Below are 19,947 nucleotides of genomic sequence, written 5' to 3'. Positions count from 1 at the left end.
ACTCTATAGACTGATTTGAGCTGAAGCCCTGAATGTCCTTAGCTGGTCTGATTATTTATTCTTGCTGGATCTGTAGTCCAGACATATTCCTTTGTATTTCACACTGTTACGCTTACAATATTATTATTTATTAACCCTATTTTACAGATGGTGAAGAAGTGATATTGAAGAAGCGATAATGAGTGAGACTTTGAAGAACCCTGCAAACTCACTTCTGCTTTAAAAAGGAAAACTGCAGTAGGTATGGTAACACAATCAGACTCTCTCAAGCACCAACACCACTTGTTTATGTTATTACTCCCTTTTGCAAAGGAAAATCCCAAAAGCTGGAGTAATTTTTGCAGTACAAACATAATTTGGCTTGATTTGCACGTTGTTGTCCTTTTGAAATCCTGGCAACCAAAGATAGGTGTCCTGCTTTGGCTGTGGACATCTGGTCACTCTCAAATGGAGCCAGTAATGCTAATTAATTCTAGCAGTACACAATGCCTTGTTCTGTACTGTCATAATTCACTGAAGGCAGTGAAAGCTATACCCCTCTCTGTGAGGTTGCAAGCAGGCACGTGATTGGAATCTTATTCCATCTGCATTTCACGTTCTTCATTAGCCCTCATTTACTGTAAAAGAAAGTTCAATTGCTCATACTTGGGAAAAACAGCAGGTTAATTTAACTTGCTGAATAGACTTTTAACCATTGGAAAGCTTAATATTTTCTGAAAACACCACCAGTTTTGTTTATTGTATATTAACTGCAAAATAGTTTTAATAAACAACTACCTTATCTTCACTTATCTTCCAAAATCTCACAACCAAACAAAAATCCAGGCCAGTACCTTTCAGTTCCAGTAAGGTTTAGCTGTTTAATAGCCTTAAGTGCCTTTGAAAGTACCCTGTTTAATGGAAGAAACGTTTTAATATGAGAGGTTACAAATACTTCACATCAGCAGAAAAAGATAGTAATTTAAGAGTCCCAATCGCTTTACTTTAAGAATCTGGGGGTGAGTGACATTTTCTGTACAAGTACCAATTTTCTTACCAAGTATTCAACTTCTTCCATCACTGGATTTATCTCCATTCCATATTGTTGCATAACATGCTTTTAAGAGAAAATTTCAGCCAGTGGAACCCAAAGCTGGATGACGAGGCATGGCTTAGTGAAAATATTATTTCAGTGATAAAAATGATAGACTAGATTTTGTGGGGTGGGGATGATGACAGCAGGGGGATCTCAATAAATGCATCTACAGACTTAATTCAGATGCACACCAGATCATATCTTTAAAGCAAATTTACTGGTTTTCTACATTTTCATGTTGCATATCATCAGGTATTGTGATAGCAGCAGCAAGGGAAAGTTGAGTAATAACTCAACAGTAATTTCCCTAGTGCCTGTAAATAACAAACATTGTTAGCAAATGAGTGATGGAGGTCAATGGGCCATAGAGTCATTAGATGGTTTAATGATATGCTGCAGGTTATCTCAGGGCACGGTGCTCTAATGACATTCTCAGCCTTCCCTGCAGCAAATAACCTCTGTAACCCAAGATAAGCAGTTGCATTGTGCAATACAGTACAATATCAAATGACCCCAGCAAGAAAACTTCTCTTCTGTTTGACATTTAATGTGCCAGTATCCGTCAAAATCTGTCCTGGGAAGAGAGTTGTCCTACTTGAATCTGTTCTTGCTAACTGAGAAGCTATTAAAGGGCAGAACCAAAAGTCCTCAGACCTCTGGCTTATGGATAGAAGGGTAATAGTTGAAGAATGCCTAGCAGGAAGCCTCTTGCTTTGCTTTCCTGGCTGTTGCTTTAAAATAAATCTTTCAGAGGCTTCCAGAGCAATGCAAGACCTTCACAGAGTGGGACTGTGCCCCTGACTGCTGCTCGTTTAACACCCCTGAGGAGTCAGGGGGCCTGATCTACATCCAGTGTACACCACAGCAGAGCAGAGTGCAAGGGGATGTTTCTTACTTTAAGAACCAATGCACACCCCTAATTGTGGGGAACAGTCTTAGTTTTAATGAAGTCCAAATCCTGGACTTCACCTAACTATCCAGTCTCAGGAATGAAAGGTAAAGAAAAGCTTGACAAGAGATAGAGGCCAAAATTTTTTCAATATCATGTTGCCTCTCTACAAAACTGAGGCTTATCATATCTACAGATCTTTAGTTTATTCCACTATATTACTCTGAATTACCTGTTTTTAAGTGCTAGAAATTCTCTCTTTCCTCCCTCTCCCGTTTCTCATTAGCTAAGGATGAGGTACCATGTGCAAGACTTGGTTCAGAAAGGCAGATTCACACTGTGTACTCTGGGGCTTGGCACTTTGCAGGACACAAAGCTAAATCCATTGAAACAACCACAGCTCAATAAGAACAGACACAAGAGGGGTTTGTTTCTGGATGATGATAGCTGTCACTGTGAATGGAAAGGAGGACAACCCAGTATGAATGACACATGTATGAGACAGTAAACAGCGTAGTGCCAACCGTAGATGTTACTTCTAGTTTGGATGTGATTGGCTACAATGATTTACTGTCCTGCCCTGGAACTTACTCATTGTTTTTTATTTGAAACTTTCTTAGCTGCAGGGCTTAATTAACTGGGATTTTATTTGGGGCAGTGGGAAGAGAGAGGTGGAGGAGGAGTATGAGGAGTTGTCTTAAAAGTGAGTAATTCCCTTTAAAATCTGTCTTACTCTACAGTAATCACTCACATAATTATCTACGATACGTTCTGGTGAAACTCAACCTTTGGTCTGCTCTACTCGGGGGAAATTAACCAGCAGAGCTGTTCTGTAATAACTTCCATTATTGCTATTTTGGTATAATTTAACTATTCTGGAATAACTCCCCAGTGCAGACATTCAGCTCCAGAATAAAAGAAATTTTATTCCAGAATAATGACTCTGCTTCCAGAAGGGAATAATCATTCTAGAATAAAGTCACTTTTATTTCAGAATCAAATATGCAGGGAGTTACTCAGGCATAGCTTCCCAACAAAGTTATTGTGATGCCAGTTAATTTTCTCATGTATGGAAAAATGTTAGTAGTCTTCAGCAATGATGTGTCTTGTTACATTTATCTGTTTTTATATGTTAATCTCCATAAAATTAAGCATTAAGATCTACTGGAGAATGTGTTAAGCTATGTAAATTTTCTTTTTTACCTTGTCTCACACACAGACAGTTCAAGATTTTGTAATAAACACATATCTCATCTGAAGAAAAGAAAGAATGTTTGAATACTTTTCTCTGCATAAATTGTATGATATGTCAGTGCAATCTGAAGTTTATTTCCAACAGTTTGCAAAAATAGTCAAACAAAAAACAAGTATACATGCACACACAAAACTATTTTGAATTTCAGAATTGACTTGGTAAACATGTAAAATGACTACAAAGGCAACTTTAAAGCAATTAAATAGAACAGATCCTCCTGGAAGCTGTGCTAAGGCACATGGAGGATGCGGACATGATTTGAGACACCCAGCATGGCTTCACGAAGGGCAAGTCCTGCCTGACCAACCCCATGGCTTTCTGTGATGGAGTGACTCCATCACTGGACGGGGGAAAAATTATGGATGTCATCCCTCTGGACTTCCGTAAGGCCTTTGATACTGTCCTGCCTAAGATCCTTCTCTCTAAACTGTAGGTACATGGTTTTGATGGGCTCTGTGATGGATAAGGAATTGGGTAGATGTTTGCATCTGGAGAGCAGTCAACACCTCAGTGTTCAGAGGGAGACCAGTGATGAAGGCAGTCCTCCAGGGGTCTGCATTGGTATCCACACTGCTTAATATCTTAATATCTGTTTCATAATGTAATATCTGATTCTAGTTCAGACTACAAAGGATCAGCACATGTTTGGAGACACTTCTCTCCCTGGTTATCCAGTTCCTCTGAACCACTTTGATGTCAAAAGAAACACATCTCAGTCAAATCCTAACTCTGGGACAAGATGGAAATTAATAAGCATTTCATGAGAAATTTTCAGTTCCCATAGTTTCAGTTATGGGAAACTGCACATAAAAGCAAGCAAGCAAACAAACAAACAACAATTTTACTTAAACTTTAACAATTTTTCGTTTGTAAATTCAGAGATTAAATACAAAAAAATTTAAAAAAACTATAGGACATCTTATCTATAAACAATGCTGTGTTGTTTCAATTCAGATCAGAAAGTGAAGTTGATAAACTGGTATTTATTTGAGGTTAGGAATGTTCTTTCACAGTTATTCTGCTGTCTGTGAAAATCATCTATTTTGAGTAGGATCCTGACAGTTTCTGAGCTTCTTCTGTCAGGCATTCAGCACCTGTCAGAAGCAAACTCTTAGGTACTTCTTTTTAATACACAAATTTATATATACTCTATGTTAAGGGAGTTGACAGATAGACAGACTGGTATGTATTTTGAAGAAATAGCAAATTGTTCTTCCACAGTGTAGTTGTAGGCTGCTTTCATGGTCATTAAAGCCTGTTTTAACTTTATCCAATAATTTTCTTCCATTTGTATTGGAAAATCCTAGACTGAAAATTGTACCAATCATGCTGAAAATGAATAAGGACACTTCTGCAAAGTCTGAGAAAGGATATTTAGGATTATTCTAGATTTATGGTAAAAAATTTTGCCTGGATTTTTACCATCTGTTATCTCACATTTTAACTTCAGTTACTTCACATTTTCAGAACCATCACCTTGGAATGAAGTGGCTCCATTCAGAATGCAAGTCTATATTTAAATTAATTACAGGGTTGAACTGGATTCTTTTAGGGTCTTTTGAGGGAGTTGCTAATGATTTCAGGGGCAAAATGTCCAGATGTATGTATGATGCCCACCTCGTTTTCAAGTTTGTCAAGACACAGAGTACACTACTGTCACGTGACAATCTAAGTTGATTTGAAACACAATCAACTCTTGGTCTCCACATCTAATCTAGGGCCTGTCATTCAATAATTAATAAAATCTGTCATTCTATAATTAATTCAAAGACCATCCCAAAATGTCCCACCTGGAAAATACGAGATACTAAGTTGATAAAAAAAGCAACACTTAAAAACAAATAGACTTCCTCTGGATAATCAGCATAGTTACAGGAGTATGGAAGAATGTATGCATGTGCATATTTATAACTATTTACATCCTAATCTATTTCATTCTGAGTTGTTTTCATTTGACAGATGGAGAGGATTTTGCAAACAGTGTTTGAACCAGCAGTATGAAGTAGCTCTTTCTGGGTATACATTTTGGTGAGAGTAGACCTACAAAATGATCTTTATGACATTACTGTGCTCTTTCAGAAATAGCTTTCTGAATGTTAAAAATGGAAACTAACTTTCCAAATTAAAAAAATATAACCCCAACCAGAAGCAACTGAAAAAGCAATATGATGGGTGACTCCCTTGTCAAATTGTATTTTCTGGTTTTCACAATGAAGTCTCACATTGGCACACTTGTTCCGGTTTTAGTTCCATCATTCAAAAATAGCCCATTTCTTTTGACTTTTGATTGTTTCCATTTTGCCTGGGAATTTTGTATGCCCATTTCAAGTGAGAATAGGGGGTTTTATCCCAGATTTAAGAGCCAGCTTGAAAAAATATCATTCTTGCTGTAATAGTTTTACTTTAAAGCTGAAGTAGCATTCATTACCTTTCATAAATCAAAAAAAAAAAAACATTTTTACAAAGCTTGATATTAGTTTGCTATACCAGTGAGAAAAGCTAGCAAATGTGCATATATTGAGTATGTGTTCCTCACAAAGAGAAAGTACAAATTTTAGGACCAAATTAGTGAATAATCTAAGGCCTGATAAGGGATTTAGGGCTCTTTTTAGACATATGGTTGGTAACAGCGACTCTGAAGAGTGATCCTGCCATCTGCAAACACAGTCCTGCACTCAGACCTGCTAAAAAGCACAATTTCAGAATCCCTCTCTTTCAGTAACTTGCCTGGGATGTTACTGTGCATTTCCAAAGATAGCAGAATTGCTGCATTTACAATGCACACTGATAGTGATCCTAGAGTTTACTAAAGTTGTAGAGCAGACACACATATTCTTCCAGTGTTTTCTGGCTAGAACTATGTTCTTGTCTTTTATCCTTTCGAGTTCAGTGCTTTGTGAAATATCTGATTTGCTGTGCGAGAGCGCTACCTTCACAGGAAATCCCAAAAGTCAGATTTATGGATTATAATGCAGTTACCATTTGACTGGCATTCCTGCCCAACCAGAGTCAAGCCAGAGCTCTGCTGATCTGGCAAGTTGATGGGATGCCAGCAATACCAGCCCATGTGCCTACATTTCTCCTTCCAAATGGCCTAAATTTTCAGCTGGAAATAAAACCTAGCTATGTCATTTGGAAATATCTGAATGTTCCATATCCAAAATTCATGAATTTGTATTATTTAACAACTCTCCTTCTAAGTCACCATCATTCTTGTAAGCTTTGAGTCAAGTCATGAAAATATATTTGGTAAAGTGAGGAAAAAACAACTGGATGGAAAAAAAGGGAGAAAAAAATGTACCAACTTGTCCAGAGAACAGAAAGATAAATCCAGCTCTATTCAGACTATGCAAGAGTGCTCCTTTTCATCTTTATCACATACAGATTTCAAGCTTAACCCACTCAGTTGTAGTCGTATGTTCATAGTGCCTATGAATACACATGGATAAAGTGTGGGGCTAGAAGTACTTGGGCAGCAAATAACTGTCTAAATTCCTCTTAAGTTTCCCCCAAACTCATATCCACAATGGGATATGAGGTATTCTGCTGGGTGATATGGAAGAGCTTACCCAAATGCTCTTTCTAATAGAGGCAGCACCACCCTTGCTCCAGTCTGTACCTGCCTCCGAAAGCTCTTGGAAGCATAAAAGCACAAAAGGTGCTTAAAAGGGTTGAGAAGGGAATAGTAAATTTAGGACAAATCATAATTTTTTCAGTCTCACCTCCACAGCCCAGCTGGATACATTACAAGTTGAAGAATGGAAGAGACCAGTCTGGTTTTGATTCTGCTCACTGTGGACTTTTTTCCCTTATACTTTGGAAAGGATTTACAAGAAGGAAAATTAGCAGCTGGCTGGAGCTGCATTATCACAGCAGTGGGAAATTTGATGGGTATCATCAGATTTCTGTGAACTAACGTCAGGCTTCCTGAACTGCTGCTTTATTTGTGCCCTGTGGGAATGCAGCCAATATTGTCATGGTATCGCTGAGGCAAATCACAGAACAAAACCTGCTGATGATTTCCTGTTTCATACTCCCTATATGCCACCCTGTTGCCAGTGATTCCATGAAACAGATACCACCATCCATCCAGATGCACTGGTCTCCTGATTTATACTTCATTACAGAGCACTCTCATCACCCCATCTACCTACCTTGTCCTACTATGCATGCATGATTTCGATTAAAAAATTAAAAAAAGAGAAAAGATGCTCCACTTTCAAAGGCACTCAGCATGTCTGCATTTTCAGGCAGTTTGCCTCTTAAAATTTTCCACTTATCAGCACTAAGCACACCTAAAAATTTGGGACCTTATTGGAGAGAATATTAATTTTAGATATTCTGGTCCTGGGTATAGTTAAAACCCAGATGTCCAAACTGTGGAAAAACCATCCCAAACTGTCCATTTCCCTATCAAGTAAAAGGACTTTACTTTTGCAGACTGTCACATATACAATGCACCTGCCTTAGCTTCACATCCTGAGTGCCCTGGTGAAATTAATATGCATATTTCCTTTCCTCTTGATGCCTCTCCCCCTCTGACAATTTGTCCTACTAGTTGAAGAAGCAGCATGTTCAACAGAGAGTGACATAGTATAATATGTCATGTCAAATATATTAAGCATTTTAAGGCATCACAGACCTGGAGGATTTCAGATAAAAAGAAACAATTGTTTGAATCCTAAAAGAAGCTTATAAAAAAACCACAGGGAATTTGATATTTATACCTGAGCTTTAGTAGTGCCTGTGATTTCTGTTTAAGGTGGAGGTATGTGCACAGTTATAGCTGTAATGTTAAGATCGTAATTTCCATCAGTTTTTTAATAGCATTGTTTTGAAATTCCAGACTTAGCATGTGTACTTTGGGGGTTTTTTCACTACTTTTTTTTCCTATGGACATTGATGATGGCAGCAGGGTTGAGCCAAAAGGTATCAGTAACTTCTGGTAGTCACTTCCACAAAGTGACAGTGAAGTGGGATTTTCTTTGCTTTAGCTTTGTGGGCTCCCTGGTTTTTGTTGTGATGCTGTGTGGCTGCTGAACACACTCAGTGCTGGGGGCTGCTGTACAATGGGGCTCTGGAAAGCTGAACCACCTAGAGGTTTTCAACCCAAATTCATGTAGAAGTGTGAAGGTCAAAGGCCATGTGGTGTGCTAGTAAGTTATGTGGATAGGCCAGAACCTCCTGCAATATCTTCCTCTTTCTTTTTGCCAGGAAATTTATTCCCAGAATCCACTAAGAAGAGCATCAGCTTTAATTTAATCAGAGCCACATTCTAACCCTTTACATTTCTTTTTGGTTGGTTTTTATATTAGTGAATCTGCTGCTCTGATGAGGACTCATTTTTATTGTGTGATGAAATCCCAAAGCTTGCCACAAAAATGCTGAATCATGAGAAAGAGAAGCACCAGGGAGAAGGAGGTGAGGAGAAGGTCCAGCACAGCGATAGAAATCCAGTGGTTGGTTTGGTATGAAAATTAATTGATGTTTGAGAGAAAAGAGGATTTGTTAAGTTTAGCATGATTAAGGCAGTTCCACTGGATTCTTTAACAGCCTAGCTAAAGTAACAAAGAACAATTCTGTTTATCAGATGTGGGTCCCAAAATTTCCTGCATGACCAGAAAGAATCCCAGCTTTGAGACCTATGTTTTGTACATGAAACCAAAGCTTTTACAAAAGTTATGGGACTTTACATTTACACAAGACATGTTGCTATAAAGAGGGAGAGTTTGCAACACTCATAATTTAACATTAGTTTCCCAAGGACTTCTGAGGAGTCATACAGAAAATATTACTAGATGTCCTTGACTGAAGCTTAGAAGAAAAAAAGTAAAGTGGTATCTGTCTGAGAAGAGATAGGTCAGCCTCAACATGTTGGAAACGAAGCTCAGTGCTCAGTGGACCAGATTACCAGATCACAAATCACACAGTGAAAGCCAAACTGAGAGGGCATAAGAAGCCTTAAAAATTCAGCCAATACTGGACTAAAGAGCATGAGAGATTTATTTTGCTTCCTGCATTGATCAGAAAGAAAAGTAGCATCCAATCTTGAGACAGAGCTGCAAACACATATTGAAAAAAGTAAAAGTTTTTGCTTCTGTAGAATATGGAAGAGGGTGAAAATACACTTGAAATCAGGCTTCATAGTGATAAAAACTGTATAAGGACAGGAATCCACATTAAAAAAAATCAGACAAAAGCTAAACTAATTGTAAATCTGAAAATAATAAAGATTTGGCAATTTCCCAGTATATATGCAAATGCCATAGGGAAAAGTCCTAAAATAAATATTTTCGGCATGAATAAAGTTTTGGAATCAGGAAAAAAGGGAGAATAAAGAACACAGTAAGACTATGTACACGTAACTGTACTGAAAAGAATATAGGATCCATGACCCAATATTGTTAGATGTGTGTATATTGCCTAAGGATCCTGCAATATTCTCCCAGCATCTGGAGTGAAACCTAAGTGTGAATACAGGTGCTTCTCCTGGAGATTTGCCTTCTTTGTAGAAGCAGCCCTCTGAAGAAGGGATAGACTTCAGGAAGAATGAGAAATGCCTTCAGCTTCTTCCAATAGAGTGCACAAGGGAGATGGAGAGCAAGGGTGTGTTTCCTCTAGCCCAGTCTCTGCTTGCCCAACAATAAGTTGTCCAGGCTGAAATAAAATGGATTAATCCACAGTCAGTCCTAGGGAAATGTGTAAATTAATCTCTGAAGAGAGACACCTATCAAACTTCCTTGACAACAAAGGGAGCCTAGAGGACATCTTGGGTTGTGTATATAACACGGAGATGAATAAAACAAGCAGGGATCAATCCCATGAAGAGTTTTGAAGGTTCAAATCTCATGTAGGGAGCCAAAGTATCAAACAGCGTTGGCAGAGGTTGCTGACCAGAGCAGTATGGGACTGAACCCAAGTTTCTTCAGATGTACCCAAGAGTGATTATTGCATGAAAAATATTTCTGTACTAGCTTTCACTGCAAGGGGTAAGTGTAAAATAATTCCCCCATTAAGGGCTTGAAAGATTTTGATTTGAGCCAGTAGCTGTTAGAGCTCCAACTTGTTTTATGTGCACTGGAATAAGTGAAGCAACACATGAGGCTCCTTAGTTATCATGCTCAGTGAATAAGCCCAGCAAATTCAGCATTAAACGTGAGAAAGCTCAAACACACCAAGACTTGGCGGTGCATACTCTTGGCACAAATGAAGTTTTAACTTGTCCCTTTGGAATATCATGCAATACCACTGTCATTCCAACAAGAGCACTTGAATATCTTTGGCCCAGATGAGACCAAATCACTTTGGTAAAGACACCATGGTTTATTTCCCTGTCTTCCACTGGCATCAGCAAAGAGAAATTATCTTGCATGGCTGCTCTAATTATGCATGCCCACACCATGAAACTTCCCTGTCTTTTAAGTAGTCTAGTTTAATTCATTGGAACATGTAAACTAATCATTTACTTGTAACGCCTTGAAAAATTCACCCTGTGCCCAGATAATAAGTCTTGTCAGCTTGCAGAGGTTTCACTGTGGTTTTATAACCTCAGCCCTTTGTTAAGAACAAAACTCAGCTGCACGATGCCATGAGCAAGAGCCTCCAAAGTCTAGAGAAAGGTTTCTGCACTCAGAGTCCACAGCAATGCCCCTTCCCCAAGAGTAATATGAAAGAGTTTATTTTCTATAAGTCTTTTACTGCTCTTGACTGCCCATGCCATGTCTTCATTTAATAGCTATGGCTTCCACTAAGTTTATTTACTTGCCCCTGAAGCTTTGAATGAAGGTCTGCTTACATTTAATTACTTTATAATGCAGCTTGAATAGTAAATGTGTGTCTGTTAATTGATAGCTCCTTCTCAATGAGGCTTTTTATCCCTGCCTGTCCCCTCGGGTGCTCTGGGTAACTTCATTGTTACGATTGCTGATTCAAAGAGAAAGGGTACAGGAAATTCAGATTCGATACTGTACAGTGCAGCCCAGCAAATGTGATCCACATCTGACTTCCAGGGAGGTGTATTCATGAGGGAATAAACAACTGTGCTGATGACAGAAGCACATGGATTGCATGTCTGAGGCTAGGTTGACATTGCCTACCCATCCTTTACAAAATAACATTTGTTTAAAATAGGTGTGGGTGAATTAATCAGGTCAACTGAAGACAGATAGTCTTAAGTTCAGCACTCCAGAAGCATTCTCAAGCATTCTGTTGGACAACTGTCCAACAGAAGAAACATCAGTGTGAACTTTGCCACTAAGCTGAGAAACAATGAGACATTGTAAACAAAATTTTAGAATTTTGTAAAATTCTCAACCACAAATTGCTTCATTTAATAAACACAACCATCATGGCTCTATCCTGGAAACAAATGCTGTTTTCTACTCCTGCCCGGATGGGGCCCTTTCATACCTGTCTTCCACTTCCTAGAGGAGTGGCCTGTCTACACTGGACTTTAGACTGTTCAGGAGGAAACAGTAATCTCACCAATAGTTTTGGAAGAGGGAAGATCAGTACTGCTTGGACAGAAGATAATTAATAATTTAGGGCCTGTGCATATGGCCAGATCTTGCCCAAAGTGAAATGATCTTGCTGAAACAGAAATAAGCATTATGCATTGTTTAAATGGGAACTCAATATCTGAAGATAAAACCTTTGCTGCATCAAGTCTGGGGAATTGTTCAGGTAGAAGCAGTGGTTACTGAGTGATGTTTCAGGATATGACACAGCACCCAAAGACTTGGATGAAACTTTTCATATGAAGTGGTAAAGAGATGGGCTGTGCTGTAGCAAAGACAGACTATTTAGTATGCCTGTCACTGCTACAGGACTCAAAATGTTTTCCCTTTGGGAAAAATAAAACCAAAACAAAACCAAAGCAAACAAACAAAAAAGTATAAGTTTCTGGACATGTCACACAGACAAGCAAATGTACATGGGTTATTCTTGTACTCTGAAGTTTTGCACTGAATGCTTGATAGGAATACTTTAGGAAAATCAGAAGTGCAAATATAAACCTTACAAAAATTTCCAGATGACTGAAGTTATCGTTTCACTTAGAAAGCCTATTATGTATTCCTTGTGTTATTCCAATAGATGTAAAACCAGCATTGTGCTAGGCACTACATTAGAGATTATTCAAAGGCAATTTTCCAGAGTTATTTGGGGGATTGGCATAAATTTCACTCTTAAAAAAAAGGGAAAACTTGCTTTTTGTGTCATAATGTAAGAAGTAGCCTGGAAATTGCATCCTTATAATGTGATCACAAGCTCCAAATACATGGCAGTGTATCCTTGATGTTTTGGAACCTATTCCCTTTACTCTGGAAGTACATAGAGATTTATGTACCATCCTTGCTTGTACAGCATATAACATGAAATATTTCTGTTTTGCTAGAGCAACTGATAAACAATACCAAGCTTCCATTTGTATATCAGGATTTTCAGTCTTCTATGCTCACGTACATTTATTACTGCATAAGGATTTAACCAGACAACATTTTCAAGCAAAAGCAGGCATACATTCTTGCCAGAGATCAAGATTGGTCAGGAACACATTCACAGTTTATTTTACTATCCTTTCTAAACTTTCTGCAAGTCAGATGAATTGCCAGGCAGGTTTCTGTTGTTCTTTTTAAAAAAGCTATTCTTCAAAAGCCCTCTTTTTGCTTTGTAGTTTCAGCAGAGATAAAACAACTGTGCACATCTGTGCTTTTCCAGTTACTGTATTTATTTGTTTTGTTCTTGCATTTCTTCCTTATTCTTTGCATATCTGCCTGAATTGTGATAGAAATTGCTGTGCTCAAACAAACTCTTCCTGTCTCCTTGTCTTTCTCTGTTTATCCTTTTCATATGACCTTGGCATATTTTCTTCTCTGTTTTCATTCCTAAATATTGTTTTCTCTTTCAGGTTCAACCTTTTTGACTTCTTTGCTACCATCATCACTTTTATGATTCTTATTTTAAAGCCCATCATAAAAGTCTTTGTTTTCTGTTTTATGTCTTTTTCTTCCCTTTCCTTCTTGTAAAAACACTGACTGTTTTCTCGGGAAGCTGTTAGGTGTCAGTTATTTTCCCTTTGTTTCCCCTACACTATTGCTTTAGATAACAGAAGATGTGTAACAAAATATACATTATTTTGAAATAACTACATACAATTGAATTAAATTACAGCACAAAAATGAGGAAAAATAGATTCTAGTGAACTACAAGACTGTTAGCTTGTTTTGGTACTGGACCTTACTAAGATCTAACTTTGTAGGTCTGGCGTTATAGACAGTAGGTTTTGCAGCATTCAGCCCTTAGAATATAGCATTTTAGAGGTCTTTCTGACAGCCTTTCCTCCATCTACTCTGTTTTCCACCCTCTAGTTTCTGAACTGTAGTTATCTCTCAGCTTTTCATTTTACACTGAATATGATAATTAAAGGATTTCTGACATCAACAAAACACAGTTACAATAAATAACAGGCATTGTCCATTTGGTCAGAAGACATCAGAATTTCTGGAATTCATTTCTTCCAGTGCCAAATGCCTTATCATTATGCATGGTCATCCCCAGAACATACTATCAGAAAGTTAAGTTCTAAGATGACACCGTTTCTTTTGTCACCGGTGATCATGACTGGATAAATGGAACAGAATATTTCAGGTGAGTATTCAGCATTTGCAAGGATGCCTTTTGATTATTTTCTACCATGATTTTTTTGGATATCAATCACCAGAAATGGTGACAAATGGATAGTCAGATTGGAAGAAAAAGGCATGTTACATGGGGTGGGATTTGCTTTGTTTTTGTTTTTTTAAATTGTTATTTCCGACAACTAGATGAACTTAAATTGGACCTAGAGCTCAGACTGTCACTTGCCCTCCATTAAGGCCCTATTCTCCAAGTAGGTGCACTGGAGTGGATAAAAAAATGAAATTGAACAACACAACCCAAAGTCTAAATCTCAGCATCATGTAAAACACTCGAAGTGTAACTGCTTGAAAAGCAAACATTAAGCAAGATTTTTAAAAGAGCATTAATTCATTAATATTTTCTGTAATCTGAATACTTTCTAGTAATCAACAGATTAAACATTACACTTTACAAACTGCTCCGCTTCCTGAATGAATCATTACATGAAATCATGCAAGCTAGTGCACTTCATAAGCTCTTAAACTTTTGCTTTCATGATATTATGCCGTGATTGTTTAATGTTAGAAAAGAGAACATCCTTACTTAGAAAGCCTGTGCCCATTCCACAACTGCTGTAAATCACTCAGCATTAGCTATCCAGGACAACTGCCCGAATCATTACAAGAGAAGGTCACATCTGTTTTCAGTTTCCTTTGTCTGGTCAGAAGTGTCTTACAGGTTTTGCTGCATAAAGTGAGGAAAAAAAAAAAAAAAAACCAAAACAAACCCAAAACAAACAAACAAAAAAAAAAAGGAATGGAAAATGTCCTTTTAATGTAGAGCAGCACCTTTTTGGGCAATAAAATTTTAATATTCATCTGCATCTTCTCTGGGATCCTGTACACACTTCACAGGCATCTGAATCTCTCATGTTTTAGGGGGCTACCTGGTATACCTCGCCATGTGAATCTTTGGGGAACTCACACAGATAAGTACTGATTTCATGACCAGGTTTAGTTGAGACAAGATAGGTGCCCTATGCGAACAAATCCATCTTCACTTTCCATGTATTATTATCCCCTTCTGATTTAGTCCTCTCCAGAGTGCTGGGCTTCTTACTTTTTTTTTTCCACAGTGAGTGGTATTTCCTGGCTCAGGAATTTCAAATGCTGTATTCTCCATTGCCTAGAAGGCCTTGGTTAAGAAGTAAAAGCTCACTCTGTATACACCGAAAGACTCATTTACCTCAGCTGAGCTGTACTGTTTTGTGCCAACTGAGGACCTGACCTACCTTTCAGAAGTGTAAGTTGACAGGAGGCACTCTTTTAACAAAAAAATAATAAAATTGTTTGTTACCTATCTGCACACTGATAAGTTCTTTCATTTCTGCGACTGACACCTAAACACCTGAATTCAACACCCAGAGATAACATAGGCAGTGATACTAAAAGACTTTATGTACTCCAAGTAGTCCCCTGGCATAAATCTTTGAAGGCTCAGAGCCCTAACAAATACAACTGATGTACATGTATTGGTTCATAAATTCTGTTTATTACATCTTTGGCTGCCCTCTATTTGTTTTCCAAACTCTCTTCTGCATGCTGAAAAAGATGTTCCCCTACAGTTTGTGCCTACTTTGGTCCATTTTTTGCTGTAACAAACTAAAATACCGGAAAAGGTTTGGTAGCAGAGATTTTTTGAGTTTTGTCTCTGCAGTGACAACAAACACATCCTAATGAATAGTCAAGTAAAAAGACATAAATAATTAACAGATTTCCTTATTATTTTTAGAACATGCTAATTCTGGCTGGATCCTGGCAAATAGAACAAGGGAATGCATTGTAAAATCCCCTGTTGTATTACAGAAATGTTACCATTTTTTTCTTCTTGCTCAGCTTTCAGATTCTTATTCCCTCTTGAAGAGCAAGACAACAAAGTCAACCAACCACAGTAGAATTTTAACCAATGGTTAATTAGCCATTCAGCTTCAATTTAAAACTAAATTGCTTTCCAAAATACTTCTTTATATTTCCTGAATTTCCTGGATGATTTTTTTTCCTTTAAAAGAAAGGAAGGTTATTCAATTGAACACCACAGGTTTTGCTTTCCAGGTTCTTGTAATTTTTTTTTGATATGGTCTTACTTACAGTGGTAACTGGCAAGCAATCCTGTCTCAATAAATCAAAAAGTACAGCTGGGTGCCAAAAGAAAACACTTGCAATGAGTCTCTCCTATTGAAACCACATAATTTTAACTGATATTGACAAGAAGTACATTATATCTTGGTTGAGAAAATTCAGTTAACATTGAATCACACACCCAAAAAATGAAAAATAAATTAAAAAAACTTTCAGAGATCCCAATGCTCTGGAGGTGACAATTTTTCTACCTTCACACATTCTACCAATTACCCAAAAGGACGCATTTGAAGGTAGTGTGAGCAAGACACACAATATTTAGAAATGTTGGACTCTAATTCTGACCGGCTGTCATGATTTTCTTTTCAAACCGCAGCGTATCCTTCATTCACGAGTGCTTTATACACTTTGGAAAGTAAGAGATGGTTGAATATATGACATCATTGCTGCTAACACCAGGAAACAAAAGAGACACATTTACATGAGAAAGGTGGCTTTTCTGCAGCAGTGCAGGGAGGGAGGGTCATAGGTTCATTCCTCTGTTTGCAGGCTATGGATAGTGCTATAGGCTTACCATGCCTTACACTGCGGGGCTCACAGTCAGCAGAAACAGCGCTGAGCCCATTGCTGACTACAAAAAGACCATTATCCCCTAATAACAGTTGTGCTGTCTGTGACTTTTGCGTGGCACTAGGAGTTCGTTTCATGTTCAATGGCTCTCTGAGAGAAGAACAAACCAGTCTGCCTCTTCTTTGTACGGGTTAGTTCTGCGAGGGCAACGGACCAAGAACGGGGGAAGTTGTTTTGCTACTGCTGTTGTCAGCAAGTCTCCCCCACACAGCCACTGACTTAATTTCACCTCTTTATGGTAGCAAACGCCATGCACATGCTGTGCAGAAATTAAAAAATGAGTCTTTGGATCACAAGAGTTCCTCAAAATGCCACAAAGCCCCCAAATTAATTCCCATAAATTGTTTCCTGCAGCTCAAGATGTCCATAGTATACATAAGCCCACAGAAACAGGGAATTTCTGACAATTAAAACATATCAGAAATCTGGTTTTCTTAGAGTATACTTCTTCTAATACAGAATTTTTGGCTCGTACAACAGCTATGGGGGGAAAAACCCAAACACTAGGATTTTGCTTTTGGTTTGAGAAAAGAAGTAATGATCTGCGATTACAATGTTATGGATGTCTGGAAATATTTTTACATCATACAACATGCTCTTCTTAGTTTCAGGGAGAAAGTGGGAAGTGTGCTCTTCCTCATCACGACTTGTGAGACAAGCAGGAAGAGGAGTGCTTTTGGAGATGCTCTGCAGATTCAGGGAATATGTTCCCTGATTGTGGAAATAAGCAAAAGAAGCCACCCCACTCCCTTTCAGCAACATCAGGGTGATCGATTCAGTGTTGCACAAGGCGTATTAGAAGGACTTAGAGAAATTGCAAAGAGGTACATCTAGGCTTTTTCTGTAAAGTGAAATAGCTAATAGGAAGGACTATAGGTCCTCATGAAATTATAGATACATCCAGTGCTATTTCTTTAAACAGATATTGAATGGACAGGATTCTTTTAAAGTTCAAATCAGGTAGCTCTAGACCATCAAAAGACTAATCTCTTCTTCCTTCTTACTCTCACGTGCTGGAAATGTCTGTCTCTTATTTGTCAAAAAAATGTCACAGGCCTTACCTAATGTTTTTATTAGATAGCTGACCACAGAGCATCCCAGAAATTGCTGCATCAGTAAAGTACTCTGAAAGGCACACTGTAATCTCAAACCAACAAAGGCTGTGTCTAAATTAAGGGGGGCAGTAATATTCTACTCTAGTGTCTCAATGAAACAACATCAGCAATTCCTCCCTATGCACAAAAATCCCAAATGTGCCACAAAATCCCCTTGCTTTACCACTGCACCCGAGCTGACCCTGCCACAAAAACCAGCACATGTTATCATTGCTGGAATCATAAGCAAGTAGACAGACTGTTTCACAGAGCAGGATATTTATATACCCAATGTGTTCGACAGGCTGCTCAAAAGAGCAGATGAGCACAGCATCCAAAAAACACTGGGTGTGTTTGTGTGATAAGCCTGTGTATGTAGCCAACTCAAGACACTGTTCTCTTGAACTCAGACAGTTTCCAATATCAATTTATCTACTTATTTATTTATTTTGGTGATTATTTGACATTCCTTCATAAGCTTAGAAAATTAAGCCTCCTGCTTCATCATTCAACTCCCTCCCTGCCATATGGTTGCTCTGATTCATCCCAGCCATCAGCTGGTACAGTGCACAGTTCAGGGATGTTTTAAGTTTTACCATATTTAAGGGCAGGAGGATTTATATGTTGCTCATCTTTTTGATATTCTGGACTTGGATGTGCCAACTAACAACACTCATCCCTGTCTGAATTAATGATATTCTTTTTTCTTTCAGACAACCAATCAATGCAGGAGATGGGAAGGGGAAAAAGTACTTCAATTCCAATTCTCCTATGCCCAAGGCTGTGAAACCTGTAAATGTAATGCAGCGTACTTTCTCTGCTGCAAATTTAGCCCAATTCCCCCACAGCAAGTGTAGATAGATGAAGAAAAAAATAGACCACATTGTGTACAAGTGATTTAAGCTGCAACTGCTGGGCTTTGGTGTTATATTTACTCCCTGAAAGGTTTATCCAAGTGTGTTTGAAATGTAGAAAATTGATGACATTAGACAGCATTATACACTGGCCTGCTCTTTAAGTACCAACAAATCATTCGAACAAATAGCTCTACAGAGGGAAACACAGGCAGGAAAAGCATTGTTATGAAGGCACAAGACAGGGCCTTCCCACTATGGGGCCTATTCCCACACTTTCTCTATTCCTCAGAGACAAGAAGACATTTGTCTGCAAAACCTCAAACCTCAAAGCCTGGAACCAGTGCTACCACCAAGGCCATCACCAATATCCTCAAGTAAACAGTAACTAACAGATAGATCCACCTTTGTACCCACAGCTGCTTCAGATACATGTTGAGCACGTCTGCCAGCCATAAAATACACAAAAAATCAAAATACAGTTTATCCAACCTGTTACAACAGCAAGTCGACCACATTGGGCTTTTTCTCGGTCACTAAACAAATCACAGAGAAGAAAGAGTAAGATGAATCAGAACCAAGCAAATAAGTGCAACCACTGGAAAAACAACGTCTATTTTTACTCTATTTAAAAACATAGGCTACAGGCAGCTTTATCCAATTTAACAAATTGTTTTCATGTTTAGAAATATTTGCAAAGGAAACAAATCTAATTTCTGATGATTAAAATCTGTTTGAATGGTGGGATGAGTAAGCACTGTGTAACTTTTACACAGTACTTTTTATATACATTTGAGCATTTAAAAGATTGGAGTTTGGATTAGATGATCTTCAAAGGTTCCTTCCAACCTTGACTATTCTGTGATCCTATGACTTGCATGTCTTAAATTGCATCTTATATAATTGACTCTAAAAGAGGATTCCTAAGCCAAGCAAGATTTGAACCAGAAGGAAGTTTGGTTTTTTGGGTGGTTTTTTTTTTCAATTACTGGTATAGTCAAAACAGGAAAGCTTTCAAGTATACAGGCTCTTCTTCAAGATTTAAAGAAAAGCAGAGGTCTTTGGAGTTTCATGGAGACTGAGAACAATTACTTTGAATTTATTAATCAGCTAGATCATTTGACAGAAAATGCAGCAGGTACCTCAAAAGCACCTGCAGCAAAACAGAAGATAAGATGTGTATCTCCTGTGAAAAAAGGAGAGGGGTGATTGATCATCAGTTGAACTTGAGAGAATTAACAGTCGTGGAAACAGGAAGTGCTATGAAAGTAGTATTTCTCTAATCAATTCTTTATTTCCAATAGTACTAGAAATAATTTTGAGGCATTTCTCAGGCTTCCCTTGAAGATAAGAACTGAATAGGAAAAAATTAAACGAAGGGTTTGTAAGAAATAT

The sequence above is a fragment of the Chamaea fasciata genome, unplaced genomic scaffold (assembly GCF_029207755.1).
Source record: "Chamaea fasciata isolate MVZ Bird 193981 ecotype frontalis unplaced genomic scaffold, bChaFas1.0.hap1 SCAF_6, whole genome shotgun sequence".
Lineage (NCBI taxonomy): Eukaryota > Metazoa > Chordata > Aves > Passeriformes > Sylviidae > Chamaea > Chamaea fasciata.
The sequence above is the reverse complement of the archived record's forward strand: the minus strand, read 5'-3'. Positions refer to the sequence as shown.